We start from the raw sequence: 20970 nt of genomic DNA, 5'->3' as shown, positions 1-20970 counted from the left end.
TGTGAAATTTGAAATTTCAGTAAAAGTGATGTTCGAGCAGAAAATACCTGCTTTTAACGAATTGAACCAAATTGGAGTTGGGAATGCATCCATTAACGCAGTATACGTTAAAAGCAGTTAATAAAAAGATAAATTACGATTACACGACAAATGAGGTCGACTCAAAGTTGCGATTAGTTCACTCATATTCTTGAAATGTAGTTAACTCATAGACTGAGTAAAAATTCCGAGCTTTTACAGGAATTTGTTTTGTAATATAAGCAACATCTCGATGTACATATGAAATTAGTACACGCAAAAATGGTTCTAATGAAGTTTCTATTGGGAATACACATATTTTTCCATTAACAAAAACAATGATATTTACCTGAATTTCACATAAAATTCATAAGTTCTGTATGATAAATCACTTAAATTTCATTTGACATGGTGGTTCATGAGATTTTGTGGTGCAATTCCCAATTATGATATCACATGAAAGTAATGTGAAATTCTAATGAATATTTTCCATTGGATATGTGATTTATTGTTTGAGTGTATACTTCTAGAATGAGTAAATTTTGCGTCGATTTTCGACATATTCAAAAAGATTTATAAGGCTCGAAAATTTTACAAAGTCTACAAGTAAACTACGTTTTCTAGCGTTTGAGTAGTTTAAACTTAATTTTGAGTCGATCTTATATGCCGTGTAGTGTGGAAATCCGTTAGTTTAGTTAGTTAGTACTGGTCCTTTTTCACGCCAGCAGCAGTGAAACGAGCACATCTTAGTGAGATCTTAGTTAGTCCACCACCTAAATATGGAGAAATCGACAGTCCAAAGAGCAATTTATAAGCATATTCATACGATTCTAAGCACTTCGTACTCAAAAAGTGTTGATAAATCAGGATCAGGATTGCTGAAACGATTCGGATGGGAAGGAATATCGAAAATAATATCATCGAGAAATGGAGAGTACTGTACAACGAAGCCTAGAACGGTGAATTGGCGCTAAACACTAACACTGTTGTAACGATTTTACAAATACAGTTTTAAAATAAGATATATCAAGCAACATATTTATTACATTTTGCAAAATAATTACACACTTTGCCTTTCTCGTACACCAAGGTGTACCGAAAGGCTATGATATCACTTGAAAATACAATTTCGTTCCAAGACCCGGAGAGACGAATGGATTATACCAATACACTCATCTCAACGGGATGCTACAGGAAAATGTTTCTGTATGTGTGTATATAACTTAAAACCGTGCTACGGAATTTCGGGTTTTTAAAAACTAAACTACGAACTACACATGTCGATGGTTCTAACAATAATGTCTTTATTAAATCCTGTCGAACACCTCGCTACCTTTGCCTGTTCCCTAAAACAGCTGACCTAGCACCTAGCAACGACGATGGTCTTCCAGTCACGTAGTCCGTCGTGGTGCCGATACTCGATCCGTCCATGTGGCTGTTGCCGCGTGGTGATAATGCTGACTTTGCTGTCTCGGTGCAGGTGCCCGTTGGTGCTGCCGGTGCCGGTGACTTCTTGAGTGTTGACGCTGGGGTGACTCCGTTGTTAACTTATATGTATGTTTATTTTTGGCAAGGAGGAAACCTTCAAAAAGGCCATCGTGCCACCGCTTGACGACTGGGCGCACAGTCGCGGTGACACGGTGTGTGGGATTCTTACCGGACTAAAACCTCCTTGCCCTTTTCCCCCCGGACCACTTGTCGTATTACTTCGGAGGGGGCCGTGCATTACGCACCTCACTTTACCTCAGCTAATTGGCGCTTCCAGTTCGCTGATCGTCTCTCCAATTTGTGAGCCATTTAGCTCCCAGTGTCACGTTCTACTCGGTTATCCCCGGTGGTGGATTCAGCCTACTCTGACGGAGAGTTCTCCCGGCTTCGGCTTTCAGTTCACACTTGTGTGAGTACATTACTACTTTCTAGTTGGTCTGCTCGCCATTTTCGCTGCAGCGCTGACATGATCTGCGTTACTGCTCTGCTGACGGCGTTAAAGGTGCCCTCCTCTCGACACATTTCTTCGACGACATTCTCCGTTCTAAGGGCGAGCATATCTTCTCGCACAGCAGGACATTCGAAGACCACGTGCTCTGGTGATTCTTCCACATTCCCACACTCCGGACAGAAGGGTGACGTTGTGTGTCCGAACCGATGCAGACACTTCCTGAAGCAGCCATGACCAGACAGGAACTGCGTCAAGTGGAAGTTGACTTCTCCATGCTTCCTGTTCACCCAGGTATTAGCCTGTGTGTCCATCTACCGTTCTCTGCTGCATCCCACTTAGCTATCAACACTGTTCTCACCGTTTTTCGTACTCCTCTGGTTTCTCTCGTCATATAGCACTCGTAGTCCTCCGCCAAGGTGATGCCGATTGGGATCATACCGGCGATAACGCATACTGCCTCCATCGAAATGGTTCTGTACGCACTCACGACTCGCATGGCCATGAGCCGGAACGTACTGCTCAATTTCCTTTGGTTCTGCTTCGTTTTCAGCGCTTCAATCCAGGCTGGACCTTCGTACCTTAGTATCGATGAGGACACACTAGCCAGAAGACGCCTCTTGCTGCTGCTTGGACCAGAATTGTTCGGCATGATTCTGGCTACCGCGTTGATGACCTTCGCCGCCTTCTCGCAAGCATATTCGATGTGGCTGTTTTGTGGTGGGCTATCTGCTCCTTGCATCCAATCTCAACTCCTTTGGGCAGCTTGAGCGTCAGCACGCCATTTTACATTCCGTTCCACAGCGTGGGACCTAGAATGGAGCCTTGTGGAACTCCCGCCGTGATTCTAAGCGATGTATGCCCCGTGTCTGTCGCGTATACCAGGACCAGGACCAGGAAGTAACTACTTAGAATCCTGCAGAGGTAGTCTGGAACCCTCATTCTATGGAGCGCAGCTGGCCTCTCGGAACACCACCCTGCGCTCCTCTCTGTCTGCTTCTGTTCTTGCTCTCTGGCTAGAAGACAAGTAGCACGGAGGGTGCTAATTTCCTTGTTCCACCAGTAAGTTGGACGCCGCCTGTTCGTTGGCTCCAGTTTTCTCGGCATAGTTGTGTCACATGCCCTTGCTAACAGTGATGGGCAAAACACCGGTACAGCACCGGTACGGTTTTCTAAAGCATAACCAATGTGCTGATCTGTTGTACCGAGTGTATGGTGCTGCTGTCGGTTCGGTTTGGTAGTTGCAAGTAACACCGCACCGTGTTCACCAGTTCGCTGCACACGGTGCGGTTCTGATTTTCCAGTACCGGTGTTCTGTGTTCACAAGGATGATGTTTTGAATTCAAGAACCGATCCGGTACTGTTGTGTGTTTATGTGCGTGGTGCGCATTATTCAGAATTGCCAGTGATGGCAGATAACTAAACAGAAATTGTATTTGATGAATAATATAATGCAGTGTCAAGTCGAAATAGCGGTTTTTGAATACAGAAAAACTGTGAATTCAAATGATGTATTACGCAATGTGGGTATTTCCAGAATCGGTGTGACGTGGAGATCGGAAATCGTCAACCAACGCCACCTTGAAATCCAAGATGGCGGCTTCCGGTTATAGAAAAAATTTTAAACACCTTTAAACACCTGTCAAATACCTTTCAAAATGGGTATTTCCGGAATCAGGGTGACGTCTTGAGACCGGAAATCAATGTCTGACGCCATTTTTAAATCCAAGATGGCGGCTTCCGGTTATATTAAAACTGGGAAATAATGCCAAATATCATTCAATATGGGTATTTTTGGAATCAGAATGACTTATATATACCAGAAATCCATGTCTGACGCCATTTTGAAATCCAAGATGGCGGCTTCCGGTTGAAGAAAAACTGGGATATAACGCCAAATATCCTTCACTATGGGTATTTTTGAAATCAGGATGACGTATATATACCGGATATCAAAGTCTGACGCCATTTTTAAATCCAAGATGGTGGCTTCCGGTTATATTAAAACTGGGAAATAATGCCAAATATAATTCAATATGGGTATTTTTGGAATCAGGATGACGCATATATACCGGAAATCAATGTCTGACGCCATTTTTAAATCCAAGATGGTGGCTTCTGGTTACATAAAAGCTGGGAAATAATGCCAAATATCCTTCAACATGGGTATTTTTGGAATCGGGATGACGTATAAAGACCGGAAATCAATGTCCCTCTTGAAATACAAGATGGTGGCTTCTGGTTGTAGGAAAACTGGGAAATACTAGCAAATACCCTTCAATATAGTTATTTTTGGAATTGGGATGAGGTCTAGAGACCGGAAATCAATTTCAGACGCCATCTTAAAATCCAATATGGCGGCTTCCGGTTGCACAAAAACTAGGAAATTCTGTGAAATGCCCTTCAATATGGGTTTTTTTTTTCGGAATCGGTGTGACGTATAGAGACCGGAAATGGATTTCCGAAGCAGTCCTGAAATCCAAGATGGCTGCTCCTGGTTGCAGAAAAACTGGAGAAATACTGTCAAATATCCTTCAGGACGGGTATTTTTAGGGAACGACGTAGAGACCGGAAATATAGAAAGTTGTATTTTTGGAATTGGAACGACGTAGAGACCGGAAGTATAGGGAAATACTGTCCAACATCGTTTGACATGGGTATTTTCGGAATAAGAGTGTTATATTGACTTAAAGTTCTCTACTTGTCGATGTATTGTTGATTTTCGTCTTTATTAGTGATCTCATTACTCTAATTGAAAAGATTAGCATTCAATTTCACAAACAACACGTTAGCCAGGTTGACGTCGGTTAGTCTCAATCGCCTGTCAGTTAAAATTACACTTAGGGTACTGAACGCCCTTTCGACAGTTTTTATACAACCGGAAGCCGCCATCTTGGATTTCAAGATGGCGTCAGACATTGATTTTCGGTCTTTATACGTCATCCCGATACCAAAACTACCCATATTGAAGAATATTTTACATTATTTTCCAGTTTTTAAATAACCAGAAGCTGCCATCTTAGATTTCAAAATGGCGTCAGACATTGATTTCCGGTCTTTATACGTCATCCCGATTCCAAAAATACCCATATTGAAGGGTATTTGCTAGTATTTCCCAGTTTTTCTACAACCAGAAGCCACCATCTTGGATTTCAAGATGGCGTCAGACATTGATTTCCAGTCTCTATACGTCATCCCGATTCCAAAAATACCTATATTGAAGGATACTTGACATTATTTCCCAGTTTTTATATAACCGGAAGCCGCCATATTGGATTTCAAGATGGCGTCAGACATTGATGTTCGGTCTTTATACGTCATCTCGATAACAAAAATACTCATATTGAAGGATATTTGACATTATTTCCCAGTTTTTATACAACCGGAAGCCGCCATATTGGATTTCAAGATGGCGCCAGACATTGATTTTCGGTCTTTATACGTCATCTCGATACCAAAACTACCCATATTGAAGGATATTTGACATTATTTCCCAGTTTTTCTACAACCGGAAGCTGCCATATTGGATTTCAAAATGGCGTCAGACATTGATTTCCGGTATTTATACGTCACCCCGATTCCAGAAATACCCATATCGAAGGGTATTTGACAGGATTTCTCAGTTTATCTGCAACAGGATGCCGCCTTCTGGATTTCAAGAAGGTATCGGTTATCGATTTCCAGACTATAGGCGTCACGCGGACTCCAAAAATACCCATATCGAAGGGTATTTGTCAGACTTCAAAATGATTTCTAGTTCCTTCGCTACCAATATTGTCTATCAAAATATTTTGCAATTGAATTAATAACTGTCGCTTGGTACAAATATTTTATTCACCTTTTTGGGAGCACGGCTATTTAATTCTTGCCAATGTTCCGAACCAAGAACGGTATACCCGGTTTTGGTAACATATAATTGAACCCTGCACACGGTTTATATCTCGTGTACCAAAACCAAAATTCTAGCACACCGGTTTTCGGTTTTCAAGCTGCGGTTCTGAACATCAACTCGAAAACCGGCACACGGTTTTGATTTAGAACACACTGGTACACTAAAACTCAACCGAACCAGGGTACACGCTTACATAAACACAGGAGTATTTTTTGAACACGAACCAGCACACGGTGCGCACCGGTTGGTTCAGTTGCCCATCACTGCTTGCTAATGATTCGGTCAACTCGTTCGCGCTTAGGCCCGGGACGCTGCTGTCTACCCTTAGAGCTTCGGTGAAGAGATCCTTATTGAATGCCTTCGTCTTCCACTTCCGCTCGCTTACTTTCGTCCTCCGCATTTCCACCGGTGTCCGTTCGCTGATACTGTACCGGATCGCCTGATGGTCACTATGGGTGTACTCTTCGCACACTCTCCAGTTCATATTTGCCATTAGTGACGTACTGCAGAAAGTAACGTCGATAATGGATTCCCTACCATCTTTGCGGAAGGTGCTGATGGTTCCTAAGTTGGCCAGACTGACGTTCAACTTTGCCAGAGCTTCCAGCAGGCTATACCCTCTTGCGTTGGTACATCTGCTCCCCCAATCCATTGCCCAAGCATTGAAATCTCCTGCGATGACGACTGGTCTCCGTCCAATGAGCTCTCCGGTGAGTCCATCTAGCCTCTGGTGGAACTGCTCAATTGTCCATCTCGGGGTTGCGTAGCAACTACATACATAGATTCCATTGATTTTGGCGATCACGAAATCTTCGTATGAGCTTGCCACCACTTGTTGAATGGGATACCTGCCCATGACTTGTATGGCCGCCATTCCTGCTCTATCCGCCACCCAGTTACCATTATCGCGAAGGACTCGATATGGCTCTGCAATGATTGCAACGTCGCACTTTGTTTCCGTTGTCGGCTGCCACAACAGTTGCTGTGCTGTGTTGCAATGATTGAGATTTATTTGGGTTACCTTCATTATTGCTGACCCACCATCGCCTTCTTGAACTCTGGGCACCTGAAACTTCCCGTCACATGGCTGTTTCCGTCCTCCTTTTTGCAGAGCATGCACCTCGGTTGCTTTGTATAGTCTTTTGCAACATGCCCCTTCTCTTCGCTTTTCCTGTACAAATCAGATCTGTCTGGGCCTTTGCAGTTTCTCGCCTGTTGACTGAAGCCCATGCATTTGTAGCATCTCTCTATTTTCTTAGATCCCCGAGGAATACCTTTCAAAGGGAACACTGACCACCCAACCTTGATTCGGCCTGTCTTCAGCAGCTCGTCGTATCGACGCCGTCTGCGTGCCACCATACGCCTTCCTCAACCGAATTGCCATCGGTACGTCTCCCAGGTTGCATTGCACCTTCAGCGCACTCTTCAACTCGTCTTCTGTTGTGATCTCGTCCAGATCCCTGCACTCGACCACTGACTTCTGGGATAAGGCTCTTACGTTCGCCGTCTCGCCAAGAGATTTTTCGACGAGCTCCTTAAAAGCTGCGCTATTAACCGTAGGATCCCTTTTCAGCTCAAATAGCATCTCGCCTTTCTGGGTTCGCCTGGTTTTCACCACGTTCTCGCCTAGTTGTTTCAACTCCGGATCCTCTCCCACTTTCCGGAGGAGTGCTGCGTAGGACGTTTTGTCCTTCCCCTCAACAACCAGAGCGTCACCCTTGCTTCTCTCCCTATGAGGCCTAGACTTCTCCTTATTCTTCCTGTCTTCCTTATTCTTCTCTTCCTTCTTCCTTGCTTCCTCTTCCTTCTTCCTCACTTCATCTTCCTTCTGTTTTTTCTTCCTCTCCTTCTGGTTCTCGACTTTACGCCACCCACCATTTTCTCCCATCTCCTTGATGCCTTCCTCGTCCTTGCGTTTTTTGGGCTCCTCCTCATCTCCTGGCGTGTCCCTATCTCTCTTTTCAGGACGTGGATTTGTGGGTCCCTTCGGCGTCTCATGTGCTTCAGCCAGTCTTATACTCTCCTTGGCCTCCCGGAGAGCCTTTTCGGCATTTTCGGCTCTTTTTCTCCACTCATGGAATTTCCGATCTGCCACTGTTATGCCGGATTTGATTCCAGTCAAAAGTTGCTTGATCTCTTTGTGTACGTTGTTTTTATCCTTTACGAACACATAGAGATCATCGATCTTCCTCCTGACCTCCGTCATTTTGGTTCTCCCAAGCTGCAATTCTTGCTGTTTACCACTGCTGGATTTCGGTTCGAATATTTGACATGGCACCGCACCTAGCTGCTCTCCTTGGGATCCATGCTGTTCCACTTGGGGTATGCTACTACTGGAACTCGCTGTGGTCACCTGGTTCGACCAGGCTGGCCGTGTTCAGAGCCAGATCGGCGTAAGTCAGGAATATTACATCTGAGCCTACTACTCACCAATCACCAATTGGTGACAAGGTTTTGAACGTATCCGGAGGCCTGCCAAGGTTTTACCGGGACGGGGGCAGCCGCACTATTAGCCCACTCGCCATTTCAAGAAGGTGTCACCCTTCTTTACTTAGGGAGCAGAATAGCACGTTGTCAGCCCTGTAGCGTGGTATCCAATCCATTGTGCCGTGTCGTGTCCATAGTTCCATGCCGTGTCCAGTATGCCGTAATAAGGATCTTACTGGCGTCGATCCTAATGTGCCGGTTGGCACTCCTGTGGGTTGACGAAGCATTTCCTCTATCGCCGTGTTATGGATACCGCGCCAGTGTTCGCGTCGCACCCCCTCACTTTGCTATTGTCATAAGGACAACATTGCCCAGGCTACACCACGGGGAGGTGTGAGGTAGGAACTTGTGAGAACCAGAGCTAGGTTGTCAACTCACCATTTGTAACCCTCTGTATGTGTGTATATACATATGTATGTATGTATGTCTGTAAGTTCGTTTGAGTGTAACTCACTCACTTTCCGCAGAGATGTATGGATCAATTTGAGTGGAACAAATTCCAGAAGATGTGTTTCAGATCCCCATAGATCGCTATTGATTTATTTTTTGGTCGGAATTATGGTTCCGAAGATATGAACTACAATGTGAATTCCAGATCCATTTGGGGAATTCGTAAAATATTGATACAGAGCCTTCCCGTTTTTGGAAACACATGATTTTTGTCTGATCCATCCAACGCTTAATTCCATTTCTGATATCACTAGACCTCTCTTTGGGGATCCTATCTACTTGAAATGTCATGAATTAATCGCCAGAAAGTGCTAGCCCAAATGTGAAGAAAGAATTAGTTGATGAGGACGTGTTGCCAAAAACTGGAAGGCACTGTATATCAAAAACTCATCATGCGACACCTCAAATCACATTAGAATTTTACTATAAGATCAATGGTGGGCATAGTCAGACCCAATGATCACAATGGCCTCTTTCAAATGTACCGGGTACTGGAAGTGGACAGATTTTGACATGCGCCGAAATGCATCGTGCGATACCTCAAATAACATGGAACTCAACATAATGATTAGTGCAAGTATTTATATTGATTGTCCTTAACCTGATCCTTCGTAAAAGTTTGTTATGGGGTTTCCTCTCGGGTTCCCTTTGATTTTTCTCGATTTTTTTTTCCACATTTTAACGACTACAAATGGACGAAAATGGATGCTTCGTTCAGCACTAAAACCACAGACAAACAGACATAACACATTGAATATTTCTCACTGTAAAACATCGTCGCTAAAACATTACCGCCATCTGTTGAATACACTGTGGTGCGTAGTATGCTAAACAGATGGCGGTAGTGTGTAAACGTCAAACGCAAGGGAATTGACTATGCACGCCACAGGTGGCGGTAGTACCAACTACGATACTTTTAAATTGACCGTTAAATGCTTGTTAGATAAACAACTTGCGAATGTTATGTCTATTTGTCTGTGCTAAAACTGTTCTCGAATAAAAAGATGAAATAGGATGGAAACACACTGTCCGTTTCATTCACTTTTTAACAGTGACTTTAGACAGTCAAGTTATCGACCGGCCAACGTGAGATGACGTATCAAAACAAACCATCAAATCGTATGGAAAATGTTCGATTTGGATACAACATGGCAGCACATCGACAGGTCTATAACTATGACCGTCTATAACAGTGACAGCTCGTTCGTGTGGTGGATTTGAAAACGTGCGATTTTCTAATGCGTGTTACAAAAGTCTTTAAATATCTGTGAAAAAACTAAAAAGTCTGTAAATGTCTGTAACGAAAAAAATGTCTGTGAAAAAAAATAAAAGTCTGTAAATTCACAGCCATGTCTGTAAATCTGGCATCTCTGGCCTACCTTGCTAATTACAAGCAATGGCAGCAGTAGAGACAAGAGGAGATTTTTAGGAATAGCTCCAGGTAGATGTGGGCTGCGACAACGTCGGAAGTATTAACATTTGTATTCTTGTGTTTTGTCTGTTATATTGCACTGAAGTTTCAGACCACATTCCAAAATTATTACTCAATTCTAACACTAAAATAGCATCCAAACGACCATCGAAATAAATCACGCACTTGTGTCTACATTGTACTAACTGCACTTGAAAATGAGAGGAGTGTACGCATTGCTGTATAATTCTCTTCCGGTTGCTGTTATTCAACTTAAATTTGACGTGCTTCAAGTCAATGATCATACCTTTTGCCACACATATGCTTAAGTGGTCCAGTAGGCATGGTTGACGCCTGTGAATCAGCGACTGCCGGTTCGAATCCCGAAATGCATAGGTAGTTTTTAGACTTATATTATCAATCTATATATGTAAATCCAGTAAGTCAGCAAACAGTTAAATCAGCTCCATATAAATGCATTAAATATGAGGTGGACTTCCATTATTATTTTTTAAATAAAACTAGAAGGCTCAACAAGGGTTGGAAAAGACTGTTATATAATGTCTTAAAAAGCTTTGAATGTATATTAGTGCTAAGCTTTTGGCTGATTGAAATCACCAGATTTAGATTTTTAAAAGCTGAACAAAGGTTGGTCTAAGCACAGCAATTATTCAATCTAAGGCTGAATAAAAATCGATTAAACAACACTTGTTTAGCATCAAATTGTTACCTGGGAATGTATTTGGGTAAGACAGAGTTTGTTCGAACACATTTACATTTTAGATCGCGTAAAGTTATGAGACATTTCAGTCAATATTCGAAATACTGTATGCAGGGTTGCTTCCACTCACTTGCTATAAAAATAATGTTTTTCGGAATTTTGAAATCGTTCGATGGTATAATGATATTTAGTATTTGAAAGTAACAAGAAGAGGTTGTAAAGCATGTGTTTGACTCATACAACCTGTCAATTTCGCTTTCAGAGTGACACAAGCAGGGTTACTTCCACTCACTTGCTATAAAAAAATGTTTTTCGGAATTATGAAATCATGAAATAGTATAATGCTAATTAATACTTGTAAGTTACAAGAAGAGGTCATGAAGTATATGTTTGACACACAAAATCTGTCAATATTGCTTTCAGTGCGTCACAATCAGCGATTTTACGACTCGTGAGCGCTCACTCTGAGTGAATGCTCACCAATCATAAGATCGCTTATTGTGACGCTCTGAAAGCGAAATTGACAGGTTTTATGAGTCAAACATATACCTTACACCCTCTTCTTGTTACTAAAATATTTTTTTTATAGCAAGTGAGTAGAAGCAACCCTGGACACAAGAAGCCATTTTATGATTCGTGTGCGTTCACTCAGAGTGAGCGCTCAAGAATCGTAAAATCGCCGATTGTGACGCCGTAAAAGCAATATTGACAAGTTGTATGTATCAAACACATACTTTACAACCTCTTTTTGTGACGTACAAGTTGTAATTATCATTATAACATCTAATGATTTAATAATTCCAAAAAACGATGTTTAATAGCAAGTGAGTGGAAGCAACCCTGAATTTATATGAAATCATTTATCTTTGTAAGCAACATTTCTCACAAGCTGCTAATTTACGTGAAAAGGAAGTTTACATGCAATAATTGTTGCATGCATGGATGTTTACAATTTTATCTAGATGAACGCGTCATTGGGACGGTACTAATGGATATTTTTAGTCGCTATTGAAAATTTAGTCGATTGCTGAATTTACGTATGGGCCCAAATTAGGAGCATTTAGGCCGACATTACATCCATTTCCCCCATATTGCATTAATGAAATTTTAGCGTTGGACTACGTCTGTGATTTCTATATGGGTCTACACTTTGTGAAAACCGAAAATGGAACAAATAACAAAATTATGAAAGATTTTGAACGTTAAAAACTCAGCTGCCCCTGGACGAATTTCAATAATTTCATCACCAATCGATCAGATATATTCCTACGCATCTGTTAAATTTAAGACTTTATCATTTTTCAAAATTTCACAAATGAAAATTTGACGAATGTGCAACTGTTGCTATGATAATTGAAATAATCACCGATTTCCTGCGAAAAGCGATTTCCCTAACAAGGATTTCAAAGTTGAATTCTTTCCGGTCTAACCAAACGGTGTTTATTCAATCACCGCGTGGTGAGTGGTGGTGTTCTCCAGTTCACAACGAAAGGCTGCCTGCAAGCAGCGAGCTGCAGCCCACATTAACATCCATAGGAGGAAGAAGCCGCACCGCTATTGATCGAAATCAGTAGCTCTTCGTAGGTCGCTGTGGGCCATCTATGTCAAGCGCGTCACACTAAAGAGTATAAACAGAGAGAACCCCGCTCAAATTCCTATTCCGACACAAAACACAAGCTCCTTCTGCAATTAACATATAAGATTTATTATATGAGACCTCGTAGTCCTACGTCACCATTGCGTACAATCCCATAAGGCTGTCCCTTGTAGTTTTTTGGTTATTGAAACAAATTGAAACATTCCTATCCGGTGTAGTTTCCGAGCACTCCTTATTCTGCCGCGTGAGGCCAGTCAGGTTATGATTTCAAATAGGGTAGGTGTTCCAGTAATAGTGGTGTACCTATAGTTGCGGTATGGAGTTTGTGCCGGAATAGTGAGGAGGACCCGGATATGATTATTTTTCATCGGTTGTTGTTGTTGTTGTTGTTGTTCTTTTATTAGCGATCGTTTAACCATTTGGTCATTCGGGTCGTTTTTGATAAATTACAGTTTAAAGCTTAAAAATTTGTATTTGAATTTATCACTTCTTAACCTACTTCCGGTTGCCTTCTTGGATCTGGTCATGGTCGGGTCTTCCTTAATTAAACGTTGAGGACTGCTACAGATTTGGCAGCTTTGAGTGCTGCTTTCTTCCATTGTCTCCTTAGTATGTTGATGATACCGATGATTAGCTGGATTGACACTATGACGAGGATAAGTGAGAGCTTCCAGTTGTGGTCTTCTAGGTATCCCGTGTGGACTTCTTGATTCTCGATTATGGTGACGTCCTGGTCACCGTTTTGGGTGGTATCTTTGCTGTCGGCGTTTCCCATTGTATGAGTGCTGGATGTATGGTTGTACTGTAGTTGAACCGTGGATGATTTGAATATGACTGTTGCTTGATTGCCATTTGTCGGCTTTATAAGTATTGCATTTTGCTGACAGGTCTCTTTGGTGGTGAATTTTGTTGCGTTGATTTTGTGTTGAATCAGCATAGGTTCGATGTTGATTGTGGTTGTTTATATTAGCGTAGCGTTTTCTATGGAATTTGCATCGTCTCCTAGTATTTCATGCAAAGAGGAGCCCAGGTGATTGATTTTTCTTTCTGCGTCGTAGCGGGGACAATCGATTAATATATGCTGAACGGTAAGTGGTATTCCACAAGATAGACATATTTCCGGGTCTTCGTTTCTTGCAAGGTGGCCATGAGTTAATTTGGTATGTCCAATTCTTAGCCTTGTTATGATTCGGCTTGCATATCGATCTTTATTGTATGAGGTGCTCCATTCCGAAATGGTGTTCTTGATTTGCCTGAGCTTGCTGTTGTTTATGAACCATTTGTTTTGCCAAGCTTGGTTTATATGTTCGTCAACCATTCGTTTGAAATCTGCGAATGGTGTGTAAATGTCGATTGGGGATTTGAACATAGCCCCATGTTTTGCCAGGTCATCTGCTTTCTCGTTGCCCGTGATGTTGACGTGAGCTGGGACCCAACAAAGTTCAAATGATTTGGTGACAGATATATGCTGCAGAGAGTCATTTTTCGAGGTAGGTTGATTTTTATAGCTATTGCTTCAAGACTTGTGTTAAGTTGAATTTTTGAGTATTTTAGTCCATGTTTGATTGCAATAGCAACTCCATCTTGTCCTGAAGGACGGTGGCAGAATAAGGTATCGTAACCAGGAATTGAGTGTTCGTTTGACCTGTTTGTTCTTGTGTCTTATAGACTGATTAGAGATGGATTGTACTCATTAATCAATATCCGTAATTCTGCGTCTTGTTTTCTGACGCCATTACAATTCCATTGAATAATTTCGGTTGATTTTTGGTTGATTTTCGGTTTGCTGTTGGATCCATTCTAGTTGTTTTGATGACGATTATTGGGTTTAGGGTTGCATCCAGGCATGGAAAATCATTTGCATTCATTTCATTTATTCATTTACATTCATTTGCCTCTATCTTTTATCATCAGTAGCATTCCGCAAAATGATGTATAGAACTTTTGTAGGTTTTGTTATTAACTACAACTTTTCTCATTACTCAAATCTATATCTCTTATGCATCACGAACTAGAGCGGGCAGAACTTGTTACTGTTTTTCAGTGAATGTAAAATACATTCACTGAAAAACAATAGTGGCTTCTGTTCACTCTGGTTCGTCATGCATAAGAGATATGAATTTGACTTGTTGACAAAAGTTGTAGCTAATATCAAAACCTACCAAAGCTCTTTACATTACTTTGCAGAATGCTGCTGAATAAAAAAGTTAGACGCAAATGAATGTAAATGACTGCACGAAATGAATGCAAATGATTTTCCATGCCTGGTTGCATCTCATCATCGCCACCCTCTTGAGAGCTGACGTCCGATTCTGAGTTAACGTACTCAACCGTTTCACGTTTTTTCATCTTATCGTTACCTTTCTTTTTCCTTGTTGGAAATGCGATGGGATTGCCTTGGCTCCTGGTGTGTTTTCCTGATGGTTTGTATCCGTAGAGTTTCAGTGTGTTCTCCAGTTTGGAATAATTCTCTTTGAGGATTTCGAGCTCCTTTTCTGCCGTTTTTCTTTTTTGTTTTTCTTCTCTGTAGGCATTAACTGCCTGTTCAAACTGGTTTTGCATTTTCATGAGCTTATTTTCCATCTCCTTCATTTTTTGTTCGAACTGTTTCTGCAGATCTAACCTTAGTGCTTCCACGTAGGATTTCTTTTCTTCATTTAATTGTTTGATCTTCTCATCAAATTGTTGGGTTAATGCACTTTTAATGGAATCTGAATACGTGATTTTATTTTCGCTTTCCACTATTTTTCTAGCTTCCCAAAAGTTAATATTTCTGTCCACTTTCACTTTGGTGATAGCTACTTCTTTCTTGAATGCTGGGCACCCTTTGAAGAATGCTCCATGAGAGTCACCACAGTTAACACATTTTTCTGCATTTTCACAGATTTCATGGAATGCCTCACCGCATTTGTTACACTTTTTTTTCACTGTTACAGTTTTTTCCTACATGCCCGAACTTATAGCACACGAAACACCTCAAAGGGTTCGGATACCACGGTCTCGTTTCCAACAGAATGTACCCAATTTTTACTTCTTTAGGTGGAACCGTACCCTTGACAGTGAGGACAAAAATTCCAGTGGGAGTTTTGTTCTCATCGCGTCCTTTCATAATCTGCCGAACTTCAGTTATTCCTGTTTTCGATAGGTCTTCGAGTAAGTCTTGGTCACTGTCAAACTTTATGTCCTGGCAAAAAACCACTACTTTGCACGAGTTAAGACTTTTGTGCTCGTACACTTTGGTGGAAATTCCTTGAGCCAGCTTTTCGATTTTAGCCAGGTTTCTGGCCTGGCTTTCACTTTTAACGTGGACGAGAATTTTCCCGTCTTTCGTTTTTTTTGCGCTTGCTACTTCCCCGCAGTAAGCTTTAATTGTTTTATCGACGAGAATCGGAGAGACTCCGTGGAAGGATTTACCCTCCTCTCCCCTTTCCATAACTAAAATCTTTCCACCACCTTCACCAGAGGTTTCCCCCAGCCGGGGGAAACTAGAATTATTCATCTGGTAAATTTAAACCACTGCGTTAGGTGAACAAATTGCACACCGGGTTTATTGACACCAGGCTTCCAGTGCGCGCGCTACCATATGCGAGACGCAATACGAATAGTCTCATGTCTCATAGTCATAGCAGTCTCATGCGCAAGAGATTTGTAGCACTCTGTTTCTCTCTCTTCAGTTTTGTCGCATCTCACATTCTCATAATGTATGTGTGTCGCACTGTTTTGTAAGCACAGCACATTTCCGGATGTATGCGTTTCATGAGAACGAGTATCATGCGACGTCGCGTGAGCCGAAGCTCATGCGCTTTACTCAATGAGATGTCGCTAAGCGACGACTCAATGCGAACATCGAAATAACAAACACAACTGGAAGACCAACTCGTGTTCTTGATGAGGGAAAAGTGTTGTTTTGTTTTGAAAATGATGAAAAGCGACCTAGCTACTACACTCTTATCGAACATGGAGAAGAGGTGTCAGATGGCAATGCCCAACAAAGTTTTCCTAGCGGCAATTTTCGTTGATTAAAGGATTAACTTGAAAAATAGCCCATTCATAACGAATGAAGGAGGAGATATGGCTTTGGTAAGCAAAATATACAATCAAGTTGTGGTTTATTTGCTCGTTAATATGCTTTTTTTCAATTTCACCGAGGATCCACGGTACTAACACTAGAACTATTTGGAAATCTGTTGTCGCAAATTTACCCTAGTAGCACATTTGTCGCAAATTGGTTGAGGAAACTTCTATACGGCTTATTTCAGTCATAAACAGGTTGCTTCAACTTTTCGCGATGGAAGCGTGCTACTTGGGTATTGTTTCAATTCAGCATCATGGTGGCTGATATGAACTACACTGTGAGCACTAACACTTCTGAAGAATTCAGTTGCTGCCGTAGTAAGTTTTGTTGATTGACAGGTATTCAATACAATTCCTGAAGCAAGAAGCTTAGCAACAATTCGTATTACAGATATGACACAACTTTTTCCTAAATTAATTACATTAACCTTAATCCAGCATTTCGTGCCTACGTACACTGTGGTGCAAAGTTGATAGGACAAAGGTCGTTTTCATACAACCTAGCCCAGTTTAACATGTTGTAAATGTGTTCTGTTATGATTAATTGAACTGAAATTTTTACGCAGAACTACAAATATGTTGAATTTCACGTGTAAGAAGTACCAATTTTTTGAAGCACCTGCTGGAAGGTGACAATAAAAATAAAAAGTAGAAGGGTCTGTGCCTAGGGCACGAACGGAAGCTTGACGTAGGACCGCAAGTGGACGGAATAAATGTGAAGAGCATTTAGTTCTTTTAATTGATCAATTATGTATTATCTCAACTCTTTCTGTTTTTGAATTGTAGGCGTAACAAATTTGTAGTAATCTTTTTCAAAGAGAAAGTTGATTAAGAGAATCAATCAAAATCACTTGTACCCCTGCTTCCAAGTTTGGTTACAAGATTACAACTCTGGAGAGCATTTTGTGTGGTCGTTTGGGGCTTGTGGTTCTGAATATGGACAAACAAGCACAGATAAATTCTATTCCAACTCTTTACTGATGTAAGCTTGATGGCCTGAAAAGGGCCGTTTTATTGAAGAGGACATCCATGGCCACTTACGCTTGGCGTGTTTAGTGTAGGTGACAGCATCACGGACCTCATTTTCCAGGAACACCTTCGGACCTCATTTGCACACCTCGTGGATCAGACCGGAGATACGTTTGACACCACCACGGCGAGCCAGACGACCGATGGCGGTTATCTCGAAGAACTTTGCGATGACGCTTGGCGCCTCCTTTACCAGACCTTTTCCTCCTTTGCCACGACCAGTCAATTGTTGCTTGTTAGGTGTGAAGGAGTGGACTAGCCACCACCTTCCTACTGCTGCTATTGCTGTTCACCACGCTTTCCGAAGCGAAAATGAGCTAATGCCATACAGCAGCGCTCTTTTATATCTTTTCAGGTTAAAGCAGAATGATGTGCAACCAAGTGATATAAAAGCTACAAAGACTCCTCCCATTATGAGTAATTTGCTATCAAGTAGCGACACTGGCTCTTTTCCTTTAACGTACACGGCGAATGAGAATGACCCAAATTTGAGTTTAGCGATGAGTAAATTTGTCTCATGGTTTCCTGTGGAAAACCTAAAAAATCTGCCAGAAAATGAGGAAATTGACGAAAATTTTTGTTCAGTCTCGAAGTAGTACCAATAGACTGAGTGAATCCAATCTTTACTTTTCTCAATTCGGGATTTTTTCCCTGGAAAATCCTGGAAAAACCTGGGAAAACATGAGACAATTTTACTCATCGCTGAGTTCCTGAATTTCATTTCTTATTTCTGAGATAACTAAACTCAAATTTGGGTTGTTCTCATTCGCCGTGATATCACCTTGAAAGATATCGGCACCGGTGGTTAGCGTGATTACTTTTCACCCCAGCAGGCCTGGGTCCAATCTCAGTCGGCGCCACCGGCATATTCTAAGGCATAACATCTCTGATCACGCCTTCCTTTGGGAAGTAAAGCCGTTGGTCCCTGGTTGAGTTGATGGGTCGATTGGTAGGGTCCAGGTGTGGGAGCTGCCTCCCTGGCGTCGGTAGCATTGGAGCTCAGTACGGAAAACAAATCTCGCGTCACTTTTCAATAGGTCCTATCTACATTGATCGATTCTCTTCATCGACACTCTCTTTCGTAAATAACTCGGCTTCACAAATGTTTCCTGCCGTCTTCGTCGAATTAGATGCTAGATTGTTGCTTCTTCCATCGAAGATATCCGGCCGTGGCGATTCAAAGTTGATCAAGGTTGATCACATTAATTTGTACCCCTGCTTCCAGTTTGATTACATGAGCATTTTGTGTGATCGTTGTTTCTGAATATGGACAAACAGGCAGATGAATTCTAGTCCTACTCTTTACTGTAATAAGCTTGGTGGCCCTGAAAAGAGCCGTTTTGTTGCCAAAGTTGGTGATGATTTAACCTCCGAAACCAAGCAGAGCGCGTCTCTGTCACTTCAAAACGTAGATGACATCCATGGACGCTTACGCTTGGCGTGTTTAGTGTAGGTGACAGCATCACGGATCTCATTTTTCAGGAACACCTTCAGCACACCTCGTAAATCAGACCGGATATACGTCAGACACCGCCACGGCGAGCCAGACGACGGATGGTGGTTATCTCGAAGAATTTGCGTTTGGTTCTGAATATGGCGATGAGTGTGCAAAATATTACGCTATTCCATCCTCCCTATTCACACGCGCCCGAGGATCGGAGGCGAATGCCACTTCGACTTGGTTCGCCTACTTACTAGTCTCTGACGACTGTGCTGGGGAAGCAGCATATGCATGTAGGTAATTGGTGGATTTGTTAGTTAATTAGACGCTTTTGGACAATGCTGGACATTTACCAGTTTTTCAATAGCTTCTTGTTCAAAATCAACATTCGGAAGCATTGTTATCGATGCGTAGCCATATTTCTGATCGATTGGTGATAAAATTATTGAAATTGGACCAGGGGCAGCTGAGTTATTAACGTCCAAAATCTTTCTTAATTTGTTACATGTTCCATTTTCGGTTTTCACAAAGTGTACCCCCATATAGAAATTAAAGACGTAGTCCTACGTCAAAATTGTGCATAGCTGATCGGACAAAGGTCAATGGAAAAGCAAGTTTTGAGTAAAAATTTCAGCTCAATGGGTCATAACAGAACAAATTTACAACATGTTAAACTTGGTTAATTTTTAAGTCTAGAATTGTGTGTATGTAATGAAAAGTCACCTCCAACGTTTTTGCAGCAAAGTACACTTCTGCGTTGAAAATAATCCCTTAAAATAGTGTTCACTCAAGCCAGACAAAATACAAATATTAATCTTCAAAGTTCTATCATTACTAGCGTGTTGATATGGTCGGTCAAGTCAGTGGCTGAAAAATTGAAATGTAGCTGAGGGAATTCTTGGTCTTATGATACCATTAACTAATTTTTTTTGTTTTTATTTGTCTACTTTGTCCCTTCTGACTTAACGCCGACCATATGATCTTGAATAGTAAAATGTAGTGCTGTTTTACATTCAAAATCGTCCATTTATATTTTTACCGGTCTGAGTAAAAGTATTCTGATGGATTCTGAGTCTAACATGTAGCGCAATAACTTGTTTATTTTTCCACCAAATGGGCTGAAATTTCTGCACAAGGACTTGTTGAAGGACACATAGTTCCAGATATATTCCGGTATTATTTGGGGTGCTAATATGCTAACGGTATCCCAACTACAGTAAGGTTACCATCCACCGCTCACGTGGTCTTCCTTTACCTTCCTTTAGCATCCTTTCGGCAAGCAATTGCGTCTTCCTAGCAGCATGACTGATGATCTTACGGTGATTCCAGTATATCTCTGGAACCATGTGTTGAGTCTGCTTGAATCTATACTAGAAGATATTTCTGGAACCATCTAAAAACTTCACCCCATTCCAAAAGCCACATGTGAAAAGGGCACACAAGTCTTCTGTGAATAAACCCTTGCAGTCCCTTCTCTCGTCACCCGACAACATCACATCTGATGGGACCGCGAGAGTCAAGGCATGAGAAACAGCGCACGGCGATGGCGCCCTGAGAGAGCGCATTGAGATGTTTCAATGAAACAGTCGCATGTGATTGAATACATGCGTCGCATTGAGAGAGCAATGCGATGAGACAAAAAAAATTGAAACGCTCGAATTTGTTGAGAGCGTGTAGCTTGTCGCGCGCATCGTTCTGGTCTCTCTTTTGTACAATTAATGTAGCACACCATGGATTTGAGTGTCATGCGACGCTCCGTCTCACAGCTCGCTGTCGCATTTGTGTACGCGTGAGATTTCCGGAAGCCTGATTGACACTCGCGATTTGATGACTTATCACTTTGGCCGTTCGGCCGCGCGTGTAATGTGACACCACTCGAGGGTATTTAATTGAACACAAGCGAATTAAAAACAG

General features: G+C 41.8%; 1 protein-coding gene and 1 pseudogene across 1 annotated transcript in view; one reads left to right on the top strand and one right to left on the bottom strand.

Moving 5' to 3' along the window:
• The window catches only part of LOC135717314 (uncharacterized), a 28221-nt pseudogene extending 12210 nt beyond the window's left edge, over positions 1–16011 (bottom strand).
• The window catches only part of LOC135717574 (uncharacterized), a 1030279-nt gene that overhangs the window by 782869 nt on the left and 226440 nt on the right, over positions 1–20970 (top strand). The gene's annotated exons all lie outside the window — the stretch shown is intronic.

The sequence above is a fragment of the Ochlerotatus camptorhynchus genome, unplaced genomic scaffold, assembly GCF_037179485.1.
Source record: "Ochlerotatus camptorhynchus isolate MF236.1 unplaced genomic scaffold, CSIRO-AGI_Acam_v1.1 ptg000006l, whole genome shotgun sequence".
NCBI classification, from domain to species: Eukaryota; Metazoa; Arthropoda; class Insecta; order Diptera; family Culicidae; genus Ochlerotatus; species Ochlerotatus camptorhynchus.
This window is presented reverse-complemented; position numbering and strand designations above follow the sequence as displayed.